Below are 27,047 nucleotides of genomic sequence, written 5' to 3' on the forward strand. Positions count from 1 at the left end.
CAAATGTGCCTTTTTCCTTTTTCTTTTTTCCATAGCCAAGATATATAGAAAACCTTGGGATAGAAGGTTGGCCACTTTGAATGGAATTTGTCCTTTTTCCTTATAGCTATTAGAGTCACGTAATGAAAAACTATATATATATATGCCATATATATGTATACATGTATATAAAAGAATACTGTTTGAGGATCCTTAAACAGTTTTAAGATCAAATTATAATTTTATTTTTATTTAACTTTAAAAGTTCTAATTTTTTGATTTAACAACTATCTTGTACTTTTCTAAAAAAATGATGTCTTAGATTCTAAGAGGTTTTGTAATAATAAGGTAAGTTCTATTTCAGAAGGGAAAGAATTTGTATACTGGTATTGAAGAAGTAAGTAAACCTAAGGTGGATGGTGATAGCCAAGTTTCCTACTCTTGGAAAAGGAGAGCCACAGGCTAGAATGAGCTGTGCGGAATTGGACTAGAGGTAGAGACATCAGTATGAACTCATGTTTAACCTGATATAGATGAATGGATACAGAGATAGTTAGAAATACATGTGTAAACATTTTCTAGCTCAGTCTGCTCAGGGGGCCAAGAAGCAGTGACAGGATAGTAGGAATGAGCACACCAAGTACCTAGACCATGGTTTCCTTTGACAAAAAAGAATCAGGGCTCCTTGGAGAAATGACCAATTCTAGGTACGAAGCAGGTAAAACACAAGATAAATTTTACAGTGCCAGAAATTAAGGAAGTGTTCAAAAATGGGTGCACATCAAAGGAACTCAGGAGCCAACCAGAAAGAGCTCCTAATAGCCAGAGTTGAGCAACAAAATAAATACTATGGTGTCACATTATAATCCAACTTATAGAATAAGTATCCATGAATACATGGTGATATAACTAGATGATTGAATAAATAAATGAGTGGAGAAGAGACAAATCTTCCTTATAGGACAATTTAAAGAATTTATATAGGTACTTCCCCCTCTAGGACACAGAGCTTAATTACCTCCTCTGACCCTGCCTTTGCACTTAATGACTTGCTTCCAGAGAGTAGAATATGAAAAAGGGGGAAAGTAACTTTTCTTTGGAGAAACATGACAAACTGTATGGTTTCATATGCAAGGTTACATCATCAATGATAAGTCATGTTAATGTATCTTTCATATGAGAATGGTATTTCACCTCTGTGGTCTTCCCTCCAAACAGCAGTATTCCCAGACTAACCTTGAAGAAAGCACCTGCCAGATTCAGTTGAGGAACTTTATACAAAATACTTAACCTCAAAACTATAAAGGATTTATAAAACAAGGAAAGTCTGAAAATGGTCACAGACCAGATGAGATGAAGGAAACATGATAAGTAACTTAATCTGGCATGATGGACAGGATCCTGGAACAGAAAAAGGATGTTATCAGGAGAAAAAACTATTGAAATCCAACTAAAGTGTAGAGTTTAGTTAATAGTAATGTACCAACATTGGCTTCGTAGTTGTGACAAATGGTAGTATAAGATTTTAACAATAGAGGAAACTGGATGAGGGGCATCTGGGAACTCTCTATAATTACAACTTTTCTATAAAGCTAAAACTACCCTAAAACAAAAGAGCTTCTTTATATATATGCTTTTTAAAAAAATTAAGTCTGTATGATCTAAATATGTCATTTTACCTCACGGTGCAATAAAAATTACATCATCTGCTCATAAATTCCAAAAACTAAATCTATGATGCTTCAAACGGGCATTCAGTTAAATTGAGCAACAATTATAGATACCATGAAGAAAATGGGGGGACAAAAGAAATTATGCATATAATTCTTTTAAAATTAAATTAAATTAATATTAAATTAAATTTTTTTAAAAAGAGAAAAATTCTAATTTATAAAATTTATTGCATGGAGCCAAGAGTTTAGAATCTTTCAGATACCCTGATCAGCAGATGTGGAGGATACAAAGGATACAGTAATTCATTATAAAGTAATATTTTAGAATTTCAATGGCATTCAACCCTCCCACAAATATGCTTTTAGTATCTCAAGATAAATTGCACTATTAAATCTGCTATTAAAGAGATTGGATTATTTCCCAATTCCTCAATATCTTCATTCATTGTGCTCTTTTTATATCCTGTATAACTGCCATGATTTAGCTAGGATATCTTCCTAGAAGAGCCCTTGAACAATTTTTGCACTGTAAGTGTTTTTTGGAAAAGAACTGTTAAAATAAGTTTAATAAGATTTATTATGTTTCTTCTAAAATTTCTGGGTAAGAATATGTTAGAATGAAAAGAATTTAAAACAGAGCATTCTAAGTCTTTGGAAGGTGGCTGATCCAATTTAAGACCAATTAGACTCATATTTCAAAGATACATAGGAAGAACTTTTCTGAGGTCAAAGTCATGGGGAAGTTTTTGTAAAAGCCTCAGTTTCTACCATTAGTGGGTTTGAAAGGCAGATTGTATAGCCAACAGGATTTAAAGTCAGAGGTAGGATTAAATGCATCTTCATGCACCATCTATGTGATCTTTTGGCAAATAAGCTTTTTTTTAATCTCTGATTTTTCATATAAAATGAGAAAATAGGAGTGCCTGGGTGGTGTTGTAGGTTAAACGTCTGACTCTTGGTTTCAGCTCAGGTCGTGATCTCAGGGTGGTGAGATTGAGCCCCACGTCAAGCTCCATGCTCAGTGCAGAGTCTGTTTAAGACTCTCTTTCCCTCTGACCCTGACCCCCGGCTCTAGCTCTCTCTGTCTCTCTTTGTCTCTCTGTGTCAAATAAATCTTTAGAAATAAAATAAAATAAAATAAAATAAAATAAAATAAAATAAAATAAAATAAAATAAAATAGGAAAATAATAGTAATTGCCACACCAGGCTAATGAATGAATCAAAGGAAATAATGTGTCAGCACAATGCTTAGCACATGATAAACGATTCGAAATACAAAGCCTCTAATTACTGAATGTCCATGATTCCTTTTCCCCAAACTCCAGCACTTAGCCTATCCTTATAATTGCACTGTTTTGCATATTAGTACGTGGTGTTGGATGCTGGTACACGCCGTCATTCATTGTCTAAGGGGGAACGTGGGAGGGATGTAAACTCTCAGGAAATTCTCTGTGCTGAACTTCAGCAAAGCTGTATCGGTACCTTGAGGGTGGTTACTGAAAAGTCTACAGGTACGGAGTCCTTGAACTGTGATATTCAAAAGCATTTCTTAGACTTTGTTTCTTCTCCTCTTAAGTACACTAGGAAGGCTGGAGGGGTATGGAGTTGTTCAATTTCATTGCCTTCTCCGGAATCAGACAAGGCCCTGGTAAAGGAGTTTCTCGTGAGGCAGGTCTCCTTGACTGGGCCTATTTCAAAAGGGTCACTTTTTGGGGCGCCTGGGTGGTGCAGTCGTTAAGTGTCTGCCTTCGGCTCAGGACTGTGATCCTCGCGTTCCGGGATCAAGCCCCACATCGAGCCCCACATCAGGCTCCACCGCGGGAAGCCTGCTTCTTCCTCTCCCACTCCCCTGCTGTGTTCCCTCTCTCGCTGGCGGTCTCCCTCTGTCAAATAGATAAATAAATAAATAAATAAATAAATAAATAAATAAATAAATAAATAAATAAATAAATCTTTAAAAAAAAAAAAGGGTCACTTTTCCCTTTTGCTGTCTGAAGCACTCATCAGGTTTTCTCTCATCTTCATGGTAAGAACCTGGAATGTCTTGAGGTTAAGCCCATGAAAGTGTAGGGGCTTCCCTAGGAGTGGGCCCCCAGGAGTTTTAGTGCTCAAGCCATTCCCTGCTCAGCCTCCGGGGAAGAGTCAATTATGACCTAAGTTTTCCTGCAAGTTATGGCTCCAGCTGACAAACTGAGCTCAGCTCTTGTTCTTTATAGTCACCTGTCTCTCTGGTATTTAAGGCAGAATTTTGCCCTATGACCTCAGTTCCTCGATGGATCTCAGAAGAGCTGTTGGCTTTCAGATTGTGCGGTGGTGACTTCCAAGCTCTTGATGTGTCAGAACTAAAACCGTAAGTCCTAATATTTTTTATTAGTTATTTTGCGTTGCGGCTTTCCTGACAACACTCCCACTGTCCATTCATGATATAAATGTATATGCATGCAGCTTGTTCTTACAAATTCTTGAGATCTTGAGATTGTTTTCTCGCTCTATGTCCAAGATAAGATAGACAGGCGTTTGTTTGTTTTTAAGCCTCCCTCTCAGAAAGGGACTGGCAGGGCTAGGTAGGGAGACATAGTTGGGGCTCTGTGATCAGGCTCACAGAAATCCCAAAAGAGGTGTAAGGAAGTGTAAGGAAACACTCCAGACCACCCTGCCCTAGGTGTCTGAGGTGGGAGTCTTGTTTATGACCGTCTCTTGTGGTCAATGGGAAATAAAAGGCCCTAAAAAGAAGGAAACCATTAAAGATGTTATCACTAGCCTTGCTTACACAAAGGTTCTGTCAGTAGAGAGGTCAAAAAGATTTAAGTTCATTGGTTAGCTTTGTGTAAAGACCAACCCTAAAAGCCCTCCGTGGCAACCCTGTCCTGAGAGCTTTTTTTCTGTATCCTTGCTTAATAAAACTCTCTCTTAATTCTCCTTTGTCAGCAGGATTCGTTCTTCAACTCAGTGAGACAAGAGTCTAGCTCTGCCGCTTCATCTCTTTCTGGGCCATAACATTTTCTAGGTCCTCTTGTTTTCCTGAGTGTGTTTTGTCTTTTACAATCAAAATCGCATTTAGAGTTCTCAATTCCAGTGGCTTAGATTGTTCTAGCCCAAGGCCTGGTCTTCCTCCTCTAAAAGAAATTGAGATAAGCAAAAACCCTTAGGCACATCCTGGTTTCCTGACCCTCTTTCCTCTTGGCCCCTTACACTGTTGAAATTTCTGATGGGAATTTAAAGTTTTTTCCATTTTTTTAAACCCAAAACATCCTTTTTTTTTTTTTGGCTTTTTTTTTTTTCAGTTTTTTTCTATTCATTGTCTTGTTTTGGATATCTAGTCAAACTGCTTCACAACTATATTGTGCAAAGTTCAAATCCCTAAATAAGCGATTGTTGGATCATGGAGACGTTGTACCCAGTATTTGTCAGAATAAGTTATTCACCTTATATGTTCCAGGCTCATAGAATGCAATGAACAAGATATCATTAGATAAATTCCGTTTCCCCTAAGGTATTTTTATCTAAAAAAAGGTTGAGAAAAAGTTTTCCCTTCTTCCATTCTACAATCTTTGGCTGGTCTAATTAAGTTGACATAAGATACACTAACAAGAAAAGAATCTAAGACTCAAAAATGAGTCTGAAGGAAGTGACCAAAGCAGTTAGATTTTATACCTTTTGGACAATGAAACAATAAGCTTGTGAAGAATTGATGAGACGAAGAGGTTTGGGCTTGGGGTTGTAAATTAGTGAAGTTAATAAGGCTGTTTATATAGCCTTCTTGGCTCTAAATTTCCTATTTCTGGTGATAAGGATGCCTTCTACCCTCCTAGTACAGGGAGGTCAACTTTCATTTGGAAGATTTATTTCTCGCCTTCAGGGGATCAAAGGAGGGTCAGAGTGACCTTGCACTTGCTGCTTCTCAAGTGACTTTAATCTAAAAAATATGCCAAACGGCATATTTTGGGGTGGCAAAAGAAAGAAAAGTAACTCTCCCCTTCAACAGAAAGAGACAAATTTAAAAACTTGAAAAGCAAAGGGTTAGAGGTACATGTATAAAGTGCTAAGAGAACACGGTGAAAAGAGAATTCCTAGATATGCCTTACTGAGTTGAACGTTGTCGGGGACGGCTGCGGGGGGACTGGTGGAGGGGAACTTTGAAGAGTACCTAGAAATATTCTGGATGAAAAAGGATATGTAGGGTTTTCCAGTAGTCAGAAACAACATAAGCAAAGGTGACAGGGGAAGTAAATAAATTTCAGTGTGGCTGGCCTGCTATGTTGGTGGAAGATGAGGGTAGAGGAGAAATGTATGAATCGGACCACATGATAATTTTTATGTTAAAAGGAGTCTGGATTGTATTTTGAAGATGAGAATAGGAAATGCTGGAGTATTTTAGGCAGGAGAATAGGAAATGCTGGAGTATTTTAGGCAGAATAGTAGGAACATGGAGAGGAGTGTGCTTTAGAAAAACCATACCACTAGATGTATAGAGCAGTGGTTCTCAAAAAACACATGTCAGGATCTCCTGGAGAGTTTGTTGAAACCAGGTCTGTGGGTGTTGCAGGAATTCGCTGCCTTTAGGTGCCCACGGTTCTTGGTCACACCACCGCTTGGAAGAATGAAGAGGTGGACCAGACGAAGAGTGGTGCGCAGCAAAGCAAAGTTTATTGAGCAATAGTATAAAGCTCCGGGAGAGGGAGGGGTGCCCGAGAGGGTTGCTCCAGGAGTTTCTAAGTTTAGGGGGTTTTCTGAGCTCTTTTGCAGAACTATCTTAAACAATCAGGGTGTGCTGAGTCATGCCAATCAGGGTTTTGGTCACGTATCTGTCTCAACCTATTAGGTTAATGTCAACATGCTGATGGACTTTTTTGCTGACGCCTGGGGTCTTATGTCTTAACTGCCCCTTGCCCATGATATTGACAAGTGCTTTGTGGTTAATCGCCTTATTTTAGGATGTTTTGCAGAAGTCATTTCTGCAAAGGCTGCAAAGCAGAATGCTAGTGCAGTCCTGTCTAAGCTGCAGAACAGAATGTCAGTACTGTTTTATTTTAGCTGTCCTGACTCCGTATTTTCTTGTTGGAGACCCTGGGCCTGACTCCCTAACTGTCCAACTAACTCCTAACATGGGCATAACTCCCCTAGCTTTTCTGTTTCTAAATCTGGGTGGGGCCTGAGGATTTACATTTTTAACGAGTTCCCAGGTGATAGTGATGCTGAGGGTCTGAGGACGTACTGAAGGTCACAGGTGGGGAGGTTGAGTAAAGTAAATGGACAGGCATGATAACAAGGCCAATGAGCTATGGTGAAAGCAATAAAATCAACCAGGCACAAGCAAAATGAAACAAAGGCGGCAACACCAGAATTATTGACTCAGTGTAGTTATATTTTAGTAAATAAACAAATTTAAAATCTCTTGCTGTAGTATATATTCTTGATTATCACTTGGACCCCCTTCTCTCCTTACTCTCCTTTGGCTTCATTCATTCTCTTCCTCCTTTCCTCACGGGTCTATCATGCTGTGAAGTGGAATACCTTGATAGAGATCCAGGAAGGAGTTAAAATATGCAAAATAAATGGAAGAAACAAGAAAGATAGGTAGGGTTACTAAATATTCTCCATCTTTAATGATATTTTATGGTACAATTTTTACATTCTCTTGGGGCATCATAATTTTAGGTACTAAATCCTTCTAACACTTAATCTGGCTTTGAGTAAACGATTGGAGAAAAGTCAAAACAAAAACAATGCCCCCTCAACACAAACCCAAAACAAACAGCAAATCAAAGAAATTGGGAAGAGATAAAGCATGCCAGGTCATGGAGCATGAACAAGAGAAAGGTAAAAACAAAAACAAAACCCCAAAAAACAAGTAAATTTTGGGTACAATAGTTAATCATTAGTTCAGTAAGTGAATGAGGACGAGGTTAAGGAATTTACGCTGTATGTTACCCCACCCCCCACCCCTTGGCCCTCCAGTGAGTGGGGTCCTTTGCTCCTATAGTTAGATTTTGTTTAATAGGGTTTTGGAGAGGCAAATGAACAAACTGAAAACTTCTCCCAGTATGTAAAACCACTTGTTTTACTAGTTATCAAGTGAAGATTGCACATGCTTTTATTTTAAATTTAAGGGGAAGGCCAAACTAAAGGGGGGGGTGAGAATTTGGTGTTGCAGAGTCTGACATTCAGGTCAATAGGATATAGGTTTCTGTTGATAGGTTTTTTTGAGGGTATTATTTTCTTAAAAGGTAGTTTGGTCCTATATGTTAGTATATTTTTTTTTTGGATATAAAATACGTATATTTGATTCCAAGGGTAGAAATACAGTGTCCATTCTTTTTCATGAATGGACTTAAGTGTCAGTTTCCTGTTTGTAAATTGGTGGGTGTGAGTTTCCTTGGTAATTGTCATCCTGCACAGCATTGACACAATGTTATCTAACACTGGGCCCAGTAGAATAGACCAGTTTTTGAGAATGTATGTTTGGTTTGCTGTACCTTCTGGGGTGAGGGAAGAAGGTACTTCATCTCTGTGAAATTAACCCTTATAAAAATCTCAATGAGGCATAGCTTTTCCGTGGTTACTCAGCACTCCTTATGAAACTATCAGTGCGATTGCTTTTTAATTTTGAAAATCTTGTCACCCTATCCCAGGCGACCTATCTCCAGCTTTAAACTGTCTGGGACATTCTTAGCCTCCCCAACTTTCCATGAAGATTTTTTTTTTTTTTAACTCAGCTCTAGATAAACTGTTTTATAGCCACTTTTCCACATAGTTATATTTCAGTGCTTTTTTTCCTTCTTGTTCCTATAGCACCTCATAGATTTTATCAATGAGGGGATTATAAATTCTTCAAAGGTTAAGAACTGTTGTATACTTACCTCTATGTCCGTGAATCTGAATGCATTTATTACCTCGAATTATTGCCAGCCTCTTTCTTTTTCAGAAGCCCCTGTTTCTTCTTTTAACGTGAACCTCCTTTTATCATCCCACTGAGAGATATGCGCTGCATATTCTTAAATTGTCTTATCATTGTTTTCTAGAACTCTGATCTATAAATCATGTATCCAAAATAAAATGGCCACCATGAGAAGATGATAGGATTTGAGATAATTCCAGAAATGTAGTTGGTGAGATAGAAATCGCAAGAAGTAATTTCTTATTAATACTAAGAATAAAGAACTATTTTTCTCATAAAACAGTTCTAGGGGCACCTGGGTGGCTTAGTCGGTTAAGCATTTGTCTTCAGCTCAGGTCATGATCTCTGGGTCTGGGGATGGAGACCTGCATAGGCTCCCTGCTCAGCGGGGAGTATGCTTCTTTCTGTCCCTCTGCCCCCCTCACCCTCTCCCAGTTCATGCTTGCTCTCTCTCAAATAAATAAAATCTTTAAAAACAAGCAAAAAAGCAAAAACAAACAAAAAACAGTTCTGTATCAAACTGAACAATAAGGGTTCAATGTTCTCATAGTACTTGGCTAAACACAAAATGCTGAGAGTGGCATTTATTTAAAACCACATTTTATATTAGAACCTGAAATACAAACCTCTTTTTTACCACTTATTCTATTTTCAAAAATTACCATTAAAATAACTTTTTTTCCCTCTCTTCTTTGCACATTCTGAATCACAAATGATTCAGAGTGTTTTGTGCATGGCACAATATGTAATGTCTTATTGACACATTGGCATATTTTAATGTACTCTTTATTGGTTCGTTAGTTGAAATGTAAAGTTTCTTAAAGATCTTTGTGTCTGTATTGAGGGTCTTCACCTCTGGACTGCACAGCTTGTCTTCCAGATTTATAATGTAATCTATTTCCAGGTCTTGCATAATGTAGAATGCAGGCAAGTTACTTTAAAAAGAGTCTTGCCTTTTTGCAGCAGCTGCTGCTACTGCTGGCATCATTGTTATTCATGTACAGGGATATGGCTGAAAAGACCAATTCATGATCAAGAATAACTGTGAATCAAAAAGGTGTTATGGGGAAATCAGAAAATGTAAAAATAATTCTTTGAAAAATCAGTGCAATCTTTCAGTATTTATTCTAAAATGTAAAATAACTGTCCTACATATTAAAATACTGATTCCCCCATTGGCATTTTTCTCTTTTTTTAGCTATTACTTGTGATTTTGCTAAAATTAACAATGAAAATCCTGTAGCCAGTGAGTTAAATTCTAAGACACTGAGAAATCTACACATTTCTTCTTGAAGCTGATAGCACAGCAGCACGCTAAAATTCCCCTATTAGCTAGATTCTGGATAATGGTACAACATAGACCTACTGCTATGAAGAATAGATGTTGGCAGATGTTTAACCTTTTGTGAAATGAAGCAGGATTTACAAATGTTAGCTGTCTGAATTAAAATTGTGGGAGTATATGGCCCATTTCCCATGGTTTCTCAATGTTTTTACTGAACAGATTAGTTTCAGTTAAATTGGTTATAGAAGAAAGTTGCAGACATGAAGAGTGGTTCTCAAACATCACGTTTATGCAGAAGACAAAATAAAATACAATTTTTTTATAACACAAATTTAGGTGGGGTGCATAATTAATATATGGCATAGAGTCTGTCTCATTTATTTTATAGAGTCACCAGATGTTTTTTAACTTGTACTAGATCATTCCCAGTAACATCCATTAGCTATAAAGTGTTTCAGAGAATTTTACTATTGATGTTATCAATTGCATCCAATAAAACCAAATCATAAGAAAATGAAGATATACTTTTTTTTTAAAGATTTTATTTATTTATTCGACAGAGATAGAGACAGCCAGCGAGAGAGGGAACACAAGCAGGGGGAGTGGGAGAGGAAGAAGCAGGCTCATAGTGGAGGAGCTTGATGTGGGGCTCGATCCCATAATGCCGGGATCACGTGCTGAGCCAAAGGCAAACGCTTAACCACTGTGCCACCCAGGCGCCCCATGAAGATATAGTTTGTAAAGAAATCATTTTACTATTTCAGCACAGAATGTTCAAGGATTTGAGAAATAAGGTGTATAAGAAGTATATATGTGGCTATTAGTAATAAAAATAAAGGAAAAGATTATAGCATTTCAGTAGGTAAATTCGACACATTATGTAGTATATAGTTTAAATTCTAGTCCAGTCATTTACTGGAAAAAAAAATAGCCAACACCTTGACATTTTCTGCAGTTAGTTATACTCATGTGTTTTGAAATGAGAAATGACATTTTAGATCCCATTTCATAATATTCTAAGTGGATACTAAGAAACATTTAAAGGTATTTAATGAAATACTTTCTATTTCTTTGGAAGCATGGCGGCATGGGGAAATTAATAAACATAGTTTCTGTTTAAGGTCGAAATTAGTCACTTTTATTTTTAAGGAGAATCACATGTTATATCTCAGGAGTCTCCATTTATTTTATATCTACTTCTGAATACGTGGCCATTATTCACACCCATAACTACTGACAGAGGACTGTATATATCTTACCTGTTTATGCAGTCTTACCAGAGTGATGATCAGAGTCCCGCAGTTTGAGCATTGTATGGATTCTTTGAGTGCATGTTGTCATTCTCATTTTGCATGGGATGGCAGAGTTGTGTTTTAATGCAGAGTACATACCTTGCCATTGGTAATAATTACAATAAACTGTCTTTTATTGAGCATGAATTGTATTTTGGTTGCTTTATATTCAATTTTCTGATTTTTGTCATTGTTCAGATAAGGAAACTGAAAGAAACAAAGTTTAGTGACTTGTTCAAATTCATATAGCCATTTAGTATCTGAGCTGTATGTTTGAACCCAGGCCTGTGACACTCGAATCTGCTCAGCTCATTCTACCACACCACCCTGACTCTTCTGTGGTGTCTTTCTAATGAAACAAGAGTGGTCAGTGATTTTTTTCCCCCCACTTAGATAGCAATGTATCTAAAGGAGAATTTGAAGGTAAGCAAAAGTGGGAGGTAGGCAAACTTTTATTTTGTATTGTATTTCTCATCTCTACCTTCTAAGTCAATATCGCACCACTTTTTTTCTGTCTCTAGACATCCTGGGCCAGCATGGGGACTCTAGTGACCCAGGCTCCTTGACTTCAGGGTGCTATCATGGTGCCCTTTCTTGGCAGTAACATTTAGTACTTCCCTGTTATCTCTTCAAAAACTTTGCTCCCTCGTTAAACTTTACCTCTTCTGTGACAGGAGACAATGGGAATTGCACTCCAATTTCTAAGATGACAGTTGACAAATTAATCTTCATATAAGGGCTAATGATTGTTACAGCTTAAGGGCTAAGTCCTTTCCAAAGACATATATGCATTGTAACAGAGTTAGTTTAAAAATAGTTTACTTTAGTGATGGGATACTTGAGACTATAGCAAGGATTTAAGGGAGAAATTTGGAGGGAGAGGACACTTGTCAGACACCTCAGATATTACTATATTTGCAAGGAAAGCTAACTTTAGGGCTTTTTTAAAAAATGTTTTTAAGAAAATTGGTGACATACATCTAAAATACGGTTTCCAAAGCAAATGATGGGAAAAAATCATTAAGATCACAGTATCTTAAAATAAAAAATGTAAGGTTAAACTACCAACTTAAATATGTATTTGGAATAACAGTACACTGAAAAAATCAATAAGAACATTAACCTGTAGGTATACCTGACACATGAGCCAAGGGAAGATAAGACGTGAGAGGAGGGAAGTGGCTTTATGGAATAAGGATGAGAATTCCTTCTTTTTTTTTAGTTAATGCTTTTTAATTGCATAAAGTAGTTCTATTGCTTTGTGTAATAATCTATGGTTGATGTGTCACCTATAATGATAGAGATAAAGATATGGTCACTATAAGACAAGTGATTGGAATTATGCTATAAACATTGCTTATATCCACCTAGATGAAAAATTTTAAGAGTATTCTCCAAGAAAGCAATTCTCAGTCATAGGTGTTCTATTCAAGAAAAATTAAACCCACATCACTAGACCTGGGTCCACACGCTAATTTTTTTTTTACTTGATTCTAATGCGATGTCTGAATTGACAAATCCTGGCCAAGGATGAGTAGGTAATAGGATGTGTACAGGGACTGATTGAAAACTAGAACTTACTGTTTGGTAGATATTACTTGTGCTTGCAGTATTTCTAGAACCGTTTGTGTTCCTAGGTGTATAGAAGGATTATTTGTTGGTGTTAGAGCTGACTTTCTTCAGTCATTAAAATGGAAGTGGTATCATTTAAAATTGCTTCTCCATACTCCTTTCCCCTGCTTGTGTGAATCCTGACACATTGTGCTAAAAGGTGCCTTAAGAACGCTTAGAATTCTGAATTACCCCATGAATGTTAGCTGTCTGCCCACCGCTGCATGAATGAGAATGTTAAACCACTGAGATTTTGATGCAGTTTGTTAATTAATGCAGCATAACTCCGCCTTCTGACTGACACACATAGCTCCAGGTGTCCGTAATTCTCTCCTCCAAACTTATTTTACTACCATTATAATAGAGAGTGCTCTTATTTCCAAGTACAATCCATCAATTTTCATGATCTAAGTTACATGAACAAAGGAGCTTTTCTTATTTTTTTGTTTTATTTTGTTTTGTTTTGTTTCACCCATATATCCCAAGTATTGGGGCAGATTTTGTTTTGTTTAACCCAGATATCTCAAATATTGGGGCAGATCTCAGTAAATATTTTTTTTGAATGAATGAATGTGCTTTGTATATCATTGTTTTCATATTCTCAGAAATTTCTCTTCCATGAGTATTTGAAATTGATATATTTGACTCAAGCTATCGTACCATCTCTCCCTTCAATTCATAGCCAAATGCTTCTGCCATGTACTTACTTTACACTGCCTTTTAAAACCCACTGAAAACCCACCCCTATCATTTTATTAAACTTTAAGAAATATATCAATAATGACCCTCTTATCTCTTAGTATGGTAGAAATTTTGTCCACTTCTCCTCTTACTCGGTCTTAATCAGCAGCAATCAACGTTAATGATCACTGTCTTGAGACATCCTCTTCCTTTACTGCGGAAGCTATATCCTAGTTAATCCTCTTCACCCTCTGGAGACAACTGTGTTTCCTTTCAGGTTTCTCCTTTGCCCACTCATTGAATGTTAGAATTCCTGAAGATTCAGCCTTATGCTTTCTTCTCTTTTAAGGCTATGTACTCTCTAGAGGCAATTTGCTTATAGGTGATTACTCCAAAAAAATATTTTTCTAGCTCATATCCTCTTTATGGAGCTCAATATTTATATATTAATTCAAGATGTTTATTGAACTTTGATTATATGACAGCCACTATTACAAGCACTAGAGGCACATGGAATTATAAGACTGGACACAACAACTTGCTGTTATGGTGCTTTTGAATATAAGGGAGAAGCTGAAGCTTATTTCAGCTGTGAATATTACATTTTATAATGTCATTACTTGTATTGTAGCTTCTCCTCCATTGGAGTACAAAAGCCTCAAAAGCAGAGAGCATATCTGACTTTTTTTTTTTTTCCATTATATTTTCACTTCCTAACACAGTGCGTGGTAGGAGCTCAAGGACTATTTTTTGAATGAATAAGTGAACAAATAGTTGATATCCATATTTTATATAAGAGACTAATTTTGCTTTATTTGCCTCTGAATAAATCTATTGTATTTTTATACTTGCTATTTAAGTACACAGACACTTAAACTATGAAATGCAAACAATTTCATATCTTGCCTTAGTTCCAACTAGAGTAACATGTTAAAAATATCAGCCAAATCATCTTCAGATGTAAAATAAAATATAAAGATAAACATTCATATTTAAGGTGAAAATTGTAGAAGTCCCTTGATCGTTGTATTTGAGAATTTCAAAGGGCTTAATGAATATTTTTAGTTGTCTTTATTTTTCTAAGTGAAAACTCAGATATGGAAATGACCAATGAAGTTCAGGCTGAAATTTATGTGCTTTAACCACAACACAGCATTCCTTTGACGTATATGAGGTTATTTTCTGATTGTTAGTTCTACGCAGACACTAAAAACCAGATTCTCAATTGGGAAATACTATTTTTTAGTGGAGTTGGTATTTTCAGATTAAAATAGTGTTGCCAACATTTAAAGGAACTATTGTCCTACTGTATTCCATTTCTATGACCATAAAGCCAGTGCCACTATATATGGCTGTGTAGGTTGTGTGACACACAGCCATTCGTTTGAGAGGGCAAGTGTGGGTTGAAACTAGTTCAAGGGATATGTGGGAAAGTTTTTAGTTTTCACAGATCACTAGATTTTAAGATTTACTCCTAAAGAGTTTATAGTCTCTGACACTATATTGACCTAAAAATCCCTGAAAGGGATTAAAAAAAAAAAAAAAAAAAGAGAGATCCCTGCCTAACCCATTGTGTATCTAGCATATCCAGGGCTCCCAAGGGTCTAGGAAAGCCAATAACCAGAGCTGCCATATACCAGAACACATCCATTCTATCATACCTTGGTCTAATTAATATCCATGAGTAGATTTTAAGAGTTCAGAAGACTTCTGAACATGAGTGAAGGCTCTCTGGTGCTTAAATATGGGAACTGACATTTTAGTCACATTTGCCCATCCTGTCACAGTCGTCTATCCCCCGGGAATTCTTGGCACATAACCTGGGAAATTTTTATATCCCCTGAGGGTCCCATGCATGGAAATTTAAAACAAAAAAACCCATGGCTTTTTATTTTTACTTATTTTTTTAAATTTTTTTAAAAAGATTTTATTTATTTATTCGACAGAGATATAGACAGCCAGCGAGAGAGGGAACACAAGCAGGGGGAGTGGGAGAGGAAGAAGCAGGCTCATAGCGGAGGAGCCTGATGTGGGGCTTGATCCCATAATGCCGGCATCACGCCCTGAGCCGAAGGCAGATGCTTAACCGCTGTGCCACCCAGGCGCCCCACCCATGGCTTTTTAAAGTTTTTTTCTTTTAATTTAAATTCCAGTTAGTTGACATACAGTACAATATTAGTTTCAGGTGGTACAGTGTAGTGATTCAGTACTTCCATATATCACAGATGCTCACCACAAGTGCGCTCCTTAATCCCCATCACCTATTTGACCCATCCCCCCGCCTACCTCCCTTCTATAACTGTGCATTCTCTATAGTTAAGAGTATGTTTCTTGGTTTGCTGCTTCCCCACCCCCCCACCTTTGCTCATTTGTTTCTTAAATTCCACATGAATGAAATCGTTTGATATTTGGCTTTCTCTGGCTTATTTCACTTAGCATAATACTCTCAGGATCCATCCATGTCTTGCAAATGGCAAGATTTCATTCTTTTTTTAATGAAGTTGTATTTCAGCGTGTGTGTGGATGTGGGTTTCACACCCGCTTTATCCGTTCATCAGTTGATGGACACTTGAGCTGTTTTCATATTTTGGCTAGTATAGGTAATGCTGTTATAAACATTGGGGTGCACATATCCCTTTGAATTAGTATTTTTGTATTCTTTGGGTGAATATCTAGTAGTGCAATTGCTGGATAATAGGGTAGTTCTATTTTTAACTTTTTGAGGAACCTTCATAGTGTTTTCCAGAGTAGTTGCACCCAGTTCTCATTCCCACCAACACTGCAATAGAGTTCCTCTTTTCCCACATCCTTGCCAACACCTGTTGTTTCTGATGATGTTGACTATAGCCATTCTGACAGGTGTGAAGTGATTATCGCGTTGTAGTCTTGCACTTCCCTGATAATTATTGATATTGAGCATCTTTTCATGTTGGTCATATGTAGGTCTTTGGAAAAATGTCCATTCGTGTCTTCTGCCCATTTTTTAGCTGAATTATTTATTTTTTGGGTGTTGAGTTTGATAAATTCTTTATATGTTTTGGATAATAACTCCTTATCAGATATGTCATTTGCTAATATCTCCTCTCATTCCATAGGTTGCCTCTTAGTTTTGTTGATTATTTCCTTTGTTATGCAGAAGCTTTTTATTTTGATGTAGTCCCAATAGTCTTTGTTTTTGTTTTCCTTGCCTCAGGAGACACATCTAAAAAGAAGTTGCTACAGCTGATGTCAAAGAAGTTACTGCCTGTGCTCATCTAGGATTTTTATGGTTTCATGTCTCACATTTAAGTGTTTAATCCATTTTGAATATATTTTTTTGTATAAGAAAGTGGTCCTGTTTCATTCTTCTGCATGTTGTGTCCAGTTTTCCCACCACTTTTTGCTGAAGAGAGACTGTCTTTTTCCCATTGGATATTCTTTCCTGCTTTGTTGAAGATTGACCAAATAGATGTGGGTTCATTTCTGGGTTTTCTATTCTTTTTCATTGCTCTGTGTTGTCTATTTTTGTGCCAGTGACATACTGTTTTGGTTACTATAGCTTTGTACTGTAACTTGAAGTCTGGAATTGTGATGCCTCCAGCCTTATTTTTCTTTTTCAGGGTTGCTTTGATGATTTGGCGTCTTCTGTGCTCCCATTCAAATCTTAAGATCATTTGTCCTAGGTCTTGGAAAAATGGCATTTTGATAGGGTTGCATTAAATGTGTAGATTGCTTTGGGTAGTATAGACATTTTAATAATATTCTTCATTTCTATGAGCATGGAATGTCTTTCCATTTCTTTGGGTCTTCTTCAGTAATCATCGTTGTGTTATAGTTTTCAGAGTACAGGTCTTTCATCACTTTAGTTAGGTTTATTCCTAGGATCTTATTTTTGGTACAACTGTAAATGGGATTGATTCCTTAATTTTTTTCTGATTCATTATTGGTGTATAGAAATACAGTAGATTTCTGTACATTGATTTTTTTTTTAATATCCTGTGACTTTACTGAATTCATGTAACAGTTTTAGCAGTTTTTTCTTGGAGTCTTTCGGATTTTCTATATAGCATATAATGTCATCTGCAAATAGTGAAAGTTTGAGTTCTTCCTTGCTGATTTGGATGCCTTTCCTTTTTGTTGTTTAATTGTTGTGGTTAGTATTTCCAGTAGTATGTTGTATAACAGTGGTGAGTGAGCATGAACATTCCTTTCTTGTTCCTGATTGTAGAGGAAGAGCTGTCAGTTTTTCCCCATCTAGGATGATAATAGCTGTGGATTTTCCATATATGACCTTTATTATGTCAAGGTATATTCCTTCTGAAACTACTTTGTTGAGGGTTTTTATCATGAATGGGTGCTGTACTTTGTCAACTGCTTTTTCTGCATCTATTGAAAGGATCATATGGTTCTTATCCTTTCTTTTATTAATATAGTGTATCACATTGATTGACTTGCGAGTATTGAACCACCCCCTCAGCCCAGGAATAAATCACACTTGATTGTGGTAAATGATTTTATTCATGTTGGATTCAGTTTGCTGGTGTTTTATTGAGAATTTTTGCATCTGTGTTCATCCTGGATATTGTCTTGTAGTTCTCTTTTTTTTAGTGGTGTCTTTATCTATTTTGGTATCTGGGTAATTCTGGTTTCATAGAATGACTTTGGGAGTTTTCCTTCCTCTTTGAGTTTTTGGAATAGTTTTAGAAGAATAGGTATTAGTTCTTTTTTTAAATGTCTGGTACAATCTACCTGTGAAGCCAACCAGTTCTGGACTTCTGTTTGTTGGGAGTCTTTTTGATTGCTGGTTCAATTTCTTTGCTGGTTGTTGGTCTGTTCTAGGTTCTAGTTTTCTATTTCTTCCTATTTTGTTAATTTGTTTCTAGGAATTTATCCATTTCTTCTAGGTTGTCCAATTTGTTGGCATATAGTTTTTCATAATGGTTTCTTATAACTGTATTTCTGTGGTGTTGGTTATTTCTCCTCTCTCAGATTTTGATAAATCTGGCTAGAGGTTTATCAATTTTATTAATTTTTTCAAAGAATCAGGTCCTAGTTTTATTGATGTGTTCTGTTGGTCTTTTTTTTTTTTTTTCCCAGCTCCTTTATCACCTATTTCTGCCCTGATCTTTATTAATTCCTTCCATCGGCTGGCTCTAGGTGTCTTTGCTTCTTGTTCTTTTTCTAGTTCCTTTAGGTGTGAGGTTAGGTTGATACTTTTCTTGCTTCTTGAGGCAGGCCTGTATTGCTATATACTTCCCTCTTTAGGACAGCTTTTGCTGCATCCCTAAGTTTTTGGACCATTGTTTTCATTTTCATTTGTTCCTATGTATTATTTCTTCTTTGATTTCCTGATTGACCCCTTCATTGTTTAGTAGCATATTGTTTAACCTCCATGTATTTGTGGTCTTCACAGACTTTTTTCTTATGGTTGACTTCTTTGCTTTGTGGCATTGCGGTCAGAAAAGGTGCAAGGTATGACTTCAATCTATGTGTCTTTGTATTTTTGTATTTGCTGAGGCCTGTTTGGTTACCTATGATGATCTCTTCTGGAGAATGTTTCATGTGCTTGAAAAGAATGTGAATTCTGGTGTTTTAGGATAGAATGTTCTGAATATATCTGTTAAGTCCATCTGGTCCAGTTTGTCATTCAAAGCCATTATTTCCTTGTTGATTTTCTGTTTAGATGATCTGTCCATTGATTTAGCGTGGGGTGTTAAATCCCCTACTATTATTATTGATAAGTCCTTTGTTTTACATATTTGGGTGCTCCCATGTGGGTGCATAAGTATTTATAATTGTTATATCTTCTTGTTGGATTGTCCTCTTTATTATATAGTACCTTTTTTGTTTCTTGTTACAGTCTTTGTTTTGAAGTCTAGTTTGGTAGGAATGTTGCTATTATGGCTTTCTTTTAATATCCATTTGCATGATAAATGTTTCTCTACCCCTTTACCTTCAATCTGCAGGTTTCTTAAAGTCTAAAATGAGTCTCTGGTAGGTCGCCTATAGATGGGTCTTTTTTTTTTTTAATATAAATTCTGGCACCCTATGTCTTTTGGAGTGTTTAGTGTTGAATCCATTTCCATTCAGTATAATTACTGATATCACTACATTTTGCAAACAATGTGTCTTGTTGTTGGCTTACTTTTGTTGATTTTGATGTCTCCTGGATCCAGAGGTCTGTTTTCTTCCCCAGATTAGGAAAGTTTCTAGCTATTACTGTTTCAAATAAATTTTCTGCTCCCATTTCTCTCTCCTTCTGGGACTTCTGTAAATTGGGTGTTATTTATTTATTTATTTGTAAGTTTATTTAAGTAATCTCTACACCCATTGTGTGGCTTGAACTCATGACCCTAAGATCAAGAGTCTCATGCTCTTCTGACTGAGCCAGCCAGGTGTCCCTGCGTATTGTTACGTTTGATGGAATCACAGAGTTCCTAAAGTTTATTCTCGTTTTGCATATTTCTTCTTTCTCTTTTTATCAGCTTCGTTGTTTTGCATTACTTTGTCTCCTAGGCCACTAATTCATTCCTCCACTTCTTCCAGCCTGCTGTTCATTGCATCAAGCCTGTTTCCAATCTCATTTATTGCATTCTTTATCTCTGATTCTTTTTTTAACTTTTATCTCTGTGGTAAGGGTCTCATTGATCTCTTTACTCAAGCTCAGTGAATATTATGATCGTTGCTTTAAATTCTCCATCAGGCATGTTATTCATATCTATTTCTCTTAGATCTCCGGCTGTGACCTTATTTTGTTCTTTTGGGATGAATTCCTCCTTCTTTGCATTTTTGTCTCTGACATGTGCTCTGTGTGCTCTGCTGTTGTGTTCTGGCTGCTCTGACCTTCAGGCTAGTCATCTGCAGGGGCTCTCCTTGTCTGCTGTGTGCAGTGTTTGGTCCCTGGCCTGGATGTGGGGAGTTTTAGCTAGGTCTCTGGTCCACTTGTAAAATGAAACCTGTCACCACCCCTACCAGAACTGAGGCCCTGCAAAACTGGTCAGGAGATGTGGTGTGGGCAGGAGTTTGTGTTGGTCTTCTGGGAGAAGGGCCTGCTGTGCTGGGACTGAGGCAAGCTTGACTGAGAAGGCAGTCCCACCAGAGCACAGAGGGGTGGGGTGGGCTTGTTGTAGGCAAGTTATGCAACCAGTGTTTGTGCTGCCCAACTTCCCACAGGGGGCTCTGTGTATGCTGAGGGGGAGGGGAAGGAAATGGCACTGGCCAGCTCAGTGTTCACAGTGTCTCTGTGAACGCTGCCTCTAAGGGACAAACTCTGAGAACAGCAAAAATCTCCCCATCTCCCCACTGTGTCCTGGTGCTCTTCAGATTGTTGTCTCCATACTGCCTGCCCCCCCCCCCCAGGTTGTTTGCCCGTTTTTCTCTCCAAAGAGCAGTGCTTTCCCCTCTGGGCTCTATCTCAGCCAAGTCTGCTGACCTTTAAAACTCCAGGCTTTAAGTTCCATTGGTTGCAAGAACTCATGAAATTCAGCCTCTGTCGTTTTCTAAGCTTTGGGGAAGTGTTCCCCTTGTTTCTTCCTCTGTGTGCTCCTCTTTCTTGCCTCTCTCTCTAACTACTGCTCCCTCTGCTCCTTGATACCTTCTATCTGTTTCTCCTCCAAACCACATCTCAACACTTCCTACTTCTTTGATGTGGCCTCTTCTCTCTCTTTAGTTGTGGCGTTTGTTCTGTCAGTCTTCAAGTTGATTTGCATGTGTGTGTTGGGGGGGAGGGGTGGGGGGGGTTTGGGATGATTTGACAACTGTTGTGTTCATAGGATGAAGTGAACCCCTAGGGTCCTCTTACTCTGCTGCCATCTTCTCTCCAAACAAACAAACAAACAAACAAACAAACAAACAAAACAAACCCCATGGCTTTTAATGGTAAGATATGCTCTTTTGTAGCTACCATAAAAATGGTTTGTATTTCAGATACAATATTAAATCTAGATTTACATTTATACTATATCTGTCAGTCTGGCTCATCTTGTCTCTTGCCGGTGACAGGCAGAGGTTTGTAGTGTCACTTGGGAAATGTGACAAAACAGTAAAGGGATCATTTAAACAAAGTCAGTCTAGAATTGTTCTTAGAATCACTTGGGCTTATACCCAAACCAGGAGATTTTTCAGAAAATCATCATTATTTATGTTTTATGTACTGCAATTTACTTCTTAAAGTGCAGGAAATCAATTTAGTTACATTAGAGGAAAAACTACAGGGGGGAAAAGAGACTAATAATAAACTGAGAATGCTGATATTGGAATTGCACAGTTCAGCCTAATTAGTCTTGAAATGGTAACATTTGCCAATGACAATTATCATACTTATTTAGAAAGTGAGCAACACTTTCTAAGAAATTTCATCTTCATATACAGTTATAAAAACATGGGCCTATATTTAAATAGATTATATGATCTATTTTATCCATAAACTTCTCACCAAAATTTCTTTTTAAGTTTTTTAATATTCACAGTGTCATGCAACGGTCACATATCAATTTGAGAACATTTTCATCACTCCAAAAAAAAATTCCAAACCCATTAGCAGTCATTTCTTATTTGACCCCAAATCCTGCAGCCATAAGCAACTACTAATCCATTTTCCGAATCTGTAGCTTTTTCTATTTTGGATATTTCGTATAAATAGAATATGCAATATGTGGTCTTTTGTGACTGGCTTCTTTCACTTAGCATAATATTTTCAAGATTCCTCCACTCATCATCCTTCCTCCATCATTCCTGCCCTGTGTCACTACTTCACTTCTGGTAATTACTAAATAATCCGTTCTATAGATACACTTGCATTCATCAGTTGATGGGCATTTGGGTTGTTTGCACTTTTTGACAATTATGAATAATACTGCTGTGAACATCAACATAAAAGTTTTTATGTGTATATGTTTCCATTTTCTTGGGTATATATCTATGATTGAATCCCTATAGAGTGGCAGGGTAATATGGTAACTGTTTGACATTTTAGGAAGGGCCAGACTATTTTCCAAGAAGCTGTACTGTTAGTGTTTGAGGCTTCCATTTTCTCCATATCCACTAGTTATTATCTTTATTATAACCATACTGGTGCCTGTGTAACAGCATCTAATAATTTTGATATACTTTCCTTGATGGCTAATGATGTTGAACATCTCATTTATTGGTCATTTATGTCTTCTGATTTATTACAATAATGGTTTATAATTTTCAGAGCATAAGTTTTATAGTTCTTTTGTTAAATTCTTTAATTTTTGATGCTATGATAAATGTGAATTTTATTTTTCAGATTGTTCCTTGGTAATATATAGAAATAGTTTATTTTGGGGGGCACCTGGGTGGCTCAGTTGGTTAAGCATCTGATTTCAGCTCAGATCATGATCTTGGGGTCCTGGAATCAAGCTGAATGTAGGGCTCCCTGTTCTGTGGGGAGGCTTGTCCCTCTCCCTTGCACCTCCCCCAACTCATGCACTCTTTCTCTCTCTCTTAAATAAAATCTTAAAAAAAAAAAAAAGAAGAAGAAGAAGAAACAGTTTATTTTTGCATATTGACCTTTCAAAGTTTTTTTGAACTCATTTGAGTTCTGTTTTTCTTTAGTGGATTTCTTAGGATTTTCTGTATGCAAGGTGTCATTTGCAAATAGTTTTATTTCTTCCCAAAATGTTTTCCTCTTATTTTCTTGCTATTTGGACTAGCTGGCACCTCTAGCATAATGTCAAATAAATAAATGAATGAATGGGTGGGGGAACAGAGCTGATGGCCTGTTTCTTTTCCCTTACCTGATTTTAAGGAGTAACCATTCAGTCTTTCACCATTAAGTATGGATTCGTTTTTTGGGTTTTTTTTTTTTCCCTCTTTAATCCTAGACAACCTATCAGGTGTTTTTGTCATGGAAGTATCTTGTTTTTGGTCAAATGCTGTATCAGTACCTATTGAAATGATCATGTGTTTTTTATGCTTTATTCATATAGTATAGTACATTAACTGGTTTTTTTGTTTTGTTTTGTTTGGGTTTTAAGATATTCAAATTTGCATTCCAGGGACAAATCCCATTTCTTCATGATGTATAATCTTTTTATATATTTGATTTGTTTGGGTTTATGGTATTTTGTTGAGATTTTTGAGTATTAAAATATATTGATCTGTAGTATTGTGATGGGTTTGTCTGGCTTTGGAATCAAGGTAATACTGACATTATGAATTAGTTAGGAAACCTTCCTTCCTCTTCTGTTTTATGGAAGTGTTTGGGGAGAATGGATAATGTTTCTTTAAATGTTTGGTAGAATTCCATTGGTGAAATCATCTGGACATGTGCTTGTCTTTGTGGTGTTTTAAAATTACTAATATTATATAAGCTCTAATTGGTATAGGCCCAATCCGATATTTTTGTTGCTTCAGTTTCAGAAACTTGTGTCTTTCTAGGAATTTGTCCATTACATCTAGGATATAGAATTTATTTGCATAGAACTGTGCTGTAATCATCTTTAAATCCTTTTATTTTTTAAATAGTAATGTACCTTCTTTCACTCTTGACCTGAGTGATTCTTTTTTTTTGGGGGGGAGGGGTCAATCTAGCTGAAGGTTTGTGATTAAAAACAAAAAATTCTTTCAAAACCAAATTTGTTTTTCTTCTTTATTTTTCCCCCAATCTCTGGTTTATATTCCAATATCTATTTCTTTTTATTCTTCTTGCTTTGGGTTTGATTTGCTTTCCTTTATCCAGTGCCTTAATGTAGCAAACTGGATTATTGTTTCGAGATGTCTCCTGGGTTTTTTGTTTGCGTTTATAGCTATAAATTTCCCATAAGCACTTCTCTAGCTGCATTCTGATATACGGTATCTTCATTTTAATTCACCTCAAATATTCACTAATTTCTCAATTTTTATTTGATCTGTTTGCTATATAGAGGTCTTAAAGTTTTCACTGATACGTCAGTATTCCCCAATTTTTTTTTGTTTTTGTTTTTTGTTACTGATTTCTAGTTTTACTCTGTCTAGATTCCCTCTGTACTTACTTTGTATAATCTCAGTCCTTTTAAATTCTTTAGGTTTATTTTTTTTTTATGGCTTATCATATGATCTATCCTGGATAATTTTCTGTGTATATTTAAGAAGAATGTATATTCTGCCCTTTTTGTGTGGAGTATTGATATCTGTTAGGTCTAATTGATAGTGTTTAAGTTTTTTATTTCTTTATTGATCTTTGTTTAGTTCAAATATTGAAAGTAGACTCTTGAACTTTCATTATTATTGGAATGGTCTGTTTCTCCCTGTAATTCTGTCAATTTTTGCTTCATGTGTTTGGAGTTTGTTGTTAGGTGCATATATGTTTATATTGCTAGATTTTGTCGATGGATTGGCCTGCATTTTCTTGTAAAATGTTTATCTCCAGTAATATTTTCTTGATTTCAAGTCTTTTTTGCTTGATAGGCGTATAGCCACTCTATCTTTCTTATGGTTGCTATTTGCATGACATAGGCCTTTCTATGTATTTGTATCTTTGAATCTAAAATGTCTCCTATAAACAGCATTTGATTCATGTTTTTTATCTAGTCTTAAAATCTGTCTTTTGAATAGATTACTCATTTCCTTACCATTATGAATATAATTGGATTTAATTTGTCCTTTTACTGTTTAATATGTCTCATGTCATTTTTCTTTATTTCTCCTTTACTGTTTATTTTTTAAAAGGTAATATTTTTTAGTGTAACTTTTAAATTTCTTTAATTATTTTTAAAAATATATTTAAAAAGTATCTTCTTAGTAGTTTAATGAGGGCTTATCCTATAAGAATCCATTTCACTTTTTTAAGAGTGGGAGAGGGGTGTAAAGGGAGGGGGAGAGAGTATCTTAGGCAGGCTCCACGTCCAACACAGAGCCTGGCAGGGGACTCAAACTCACGACCCTGAGATCATAACCTGAGCTGAATGAAATCAGGAATTGGATGCCTAACCATCTGAGCCCCCCAGGAGCCCCTCCACTTCACCTTTATAATAATTCTAGTGAGACATAGAAATATTCTTCCAATATAGCTCTATTCTGTCTTTCCCTTGTGTTGCTATTAGTTATAGATATTACATCTCTGTTACCTAAAAATACATTCTTTTAATTATTACTTTGTATAATAATTTCATGTCTACTAAGAAAACTGAGAAGGGAAAGCAAGTACGTATTTAATCTGTTGTATTAAACTTATTTACTATTTTGAGTTCTCGTCTTTTGTTCCTATAGATTCCCATTACCATCTGGCATCCTTTACTTTGGTACAGCTTTCTTCCTACCTACCTACTTGCTGCTGCTATCGTGAAATTAATTACATTTCTATTTGGTATAGTTCCAACAATGCAATTATAAACCTATTTATTTAAAAAAAAAACAGAAGAAAAAAGTAGTCATTTATACTGTCTCTCATAATTATGTAATTACCTTTACGGTTGCTCTTTGTTTTTCATGTAGATTTGAATTACTCTATCACTTGCTTTCACTTTTAAGATCATCCTTTATTTCATTTTTTTGTTTTGTAAATGTCTTTATATCCTCTTCATTTTTGAAGATAGTTTTATTGGCTATAAGATTCTTGGTTGACAGCTTTTATTCTTTCAGTAGTTTTCTTCTTTTAAGTAGTCCCCGTGTCTTCTGATCTTTATTATGTCTAGTTATAAGTCGGTGATTAATCATAGTTGGGTTTCTTTGAATGTGACAGGTGATTTTCTCTTGTATTATCAAAATTTTCTTTGTCTTTGGTCCTCAGAATAGTTTCTATGATGTGTCTGTTATAGCTTTTTGTGTTTCTATTGCTGTAGCTCTCTTTGAATTTATATTACTGTAGTGTAGGTGCCTGACATTTAGCTTTTTTGACTGTAACATAAGTGTTTGACAGTAAGCTTTTGATCATTGACACATCCATTTCAAAGACCTACACCTTGAATGAACGTATTGCTAGCTGTACAACTAGGTAAAGATCCAGACTACCCCCACTACTAAAGTTCTGCTTTTGGAAAGCCCTGGGTGACCTAGGTAACTAATTGAATGCCCCTGTATTTCCCTTTCTGCACTTTAATTTTTTTTTAAAGATTTTATTTATTTGTCAGAGAGACAGCACAAGCAAGGAGCCCCCTGAGCAAGGAGCCCAATGCAGGACTCGATCCCACGACCCTGGGATCATGACCTGGGCTGAAAACAGCCACTTAATCAACTGAACAACCCAGGCGTCCCAGATTTTCATCCTTGTTTTAAATATGAAGAGTAAACCTGTGAAAGCCTAGGGACTCCACTCTCAACCCCAATAAAGGCAGAGCTGCAGTTCCTTTCTCTTTCTGTGTGTCTGTCCTCTGTCTGCCTCTCTACCCGCAACCTCACTGTGTGGCCCCAGTGTGCCCTGTATTCTCTACGACTTGTGAATAATACATTTTTATTTCTCCTGATGTTTGTTGCCAAGGTGCATCTTGTAGTTATAAGAACCACAGGGCCTGCACGGCCCCAACATTTGGCTCCAGTCAGGGAAATGTCTGGTGGTGGGTGGGGAGATGGAAAGGGGGGGGGCAGGAGGTTTGCCATAAGTAGTACTGGCTCCTTTGAGTGCCCCAGGCATTCCTAGCTTATACCCACACTGTCAAAGGCTAGAACAAACACAAAACAGCTACTTGGAGTTCATCGAGCTTCTTGG

This window comes from Ailuropoda melanoleuca, chromosome 2, assembly GCF_002007445.2.
Source record: "Ailuropoda melanoleuca isolate Jingjing chromosome 2, ASM200744v2, whole genome shotgun sequence".
Lineage (NCBI taxonomy): Eukaryota > Metazoa > Chordata > Mammalia > Carnivora > Ursidae > Ailuropoda > Ailuropoda melanoleuca.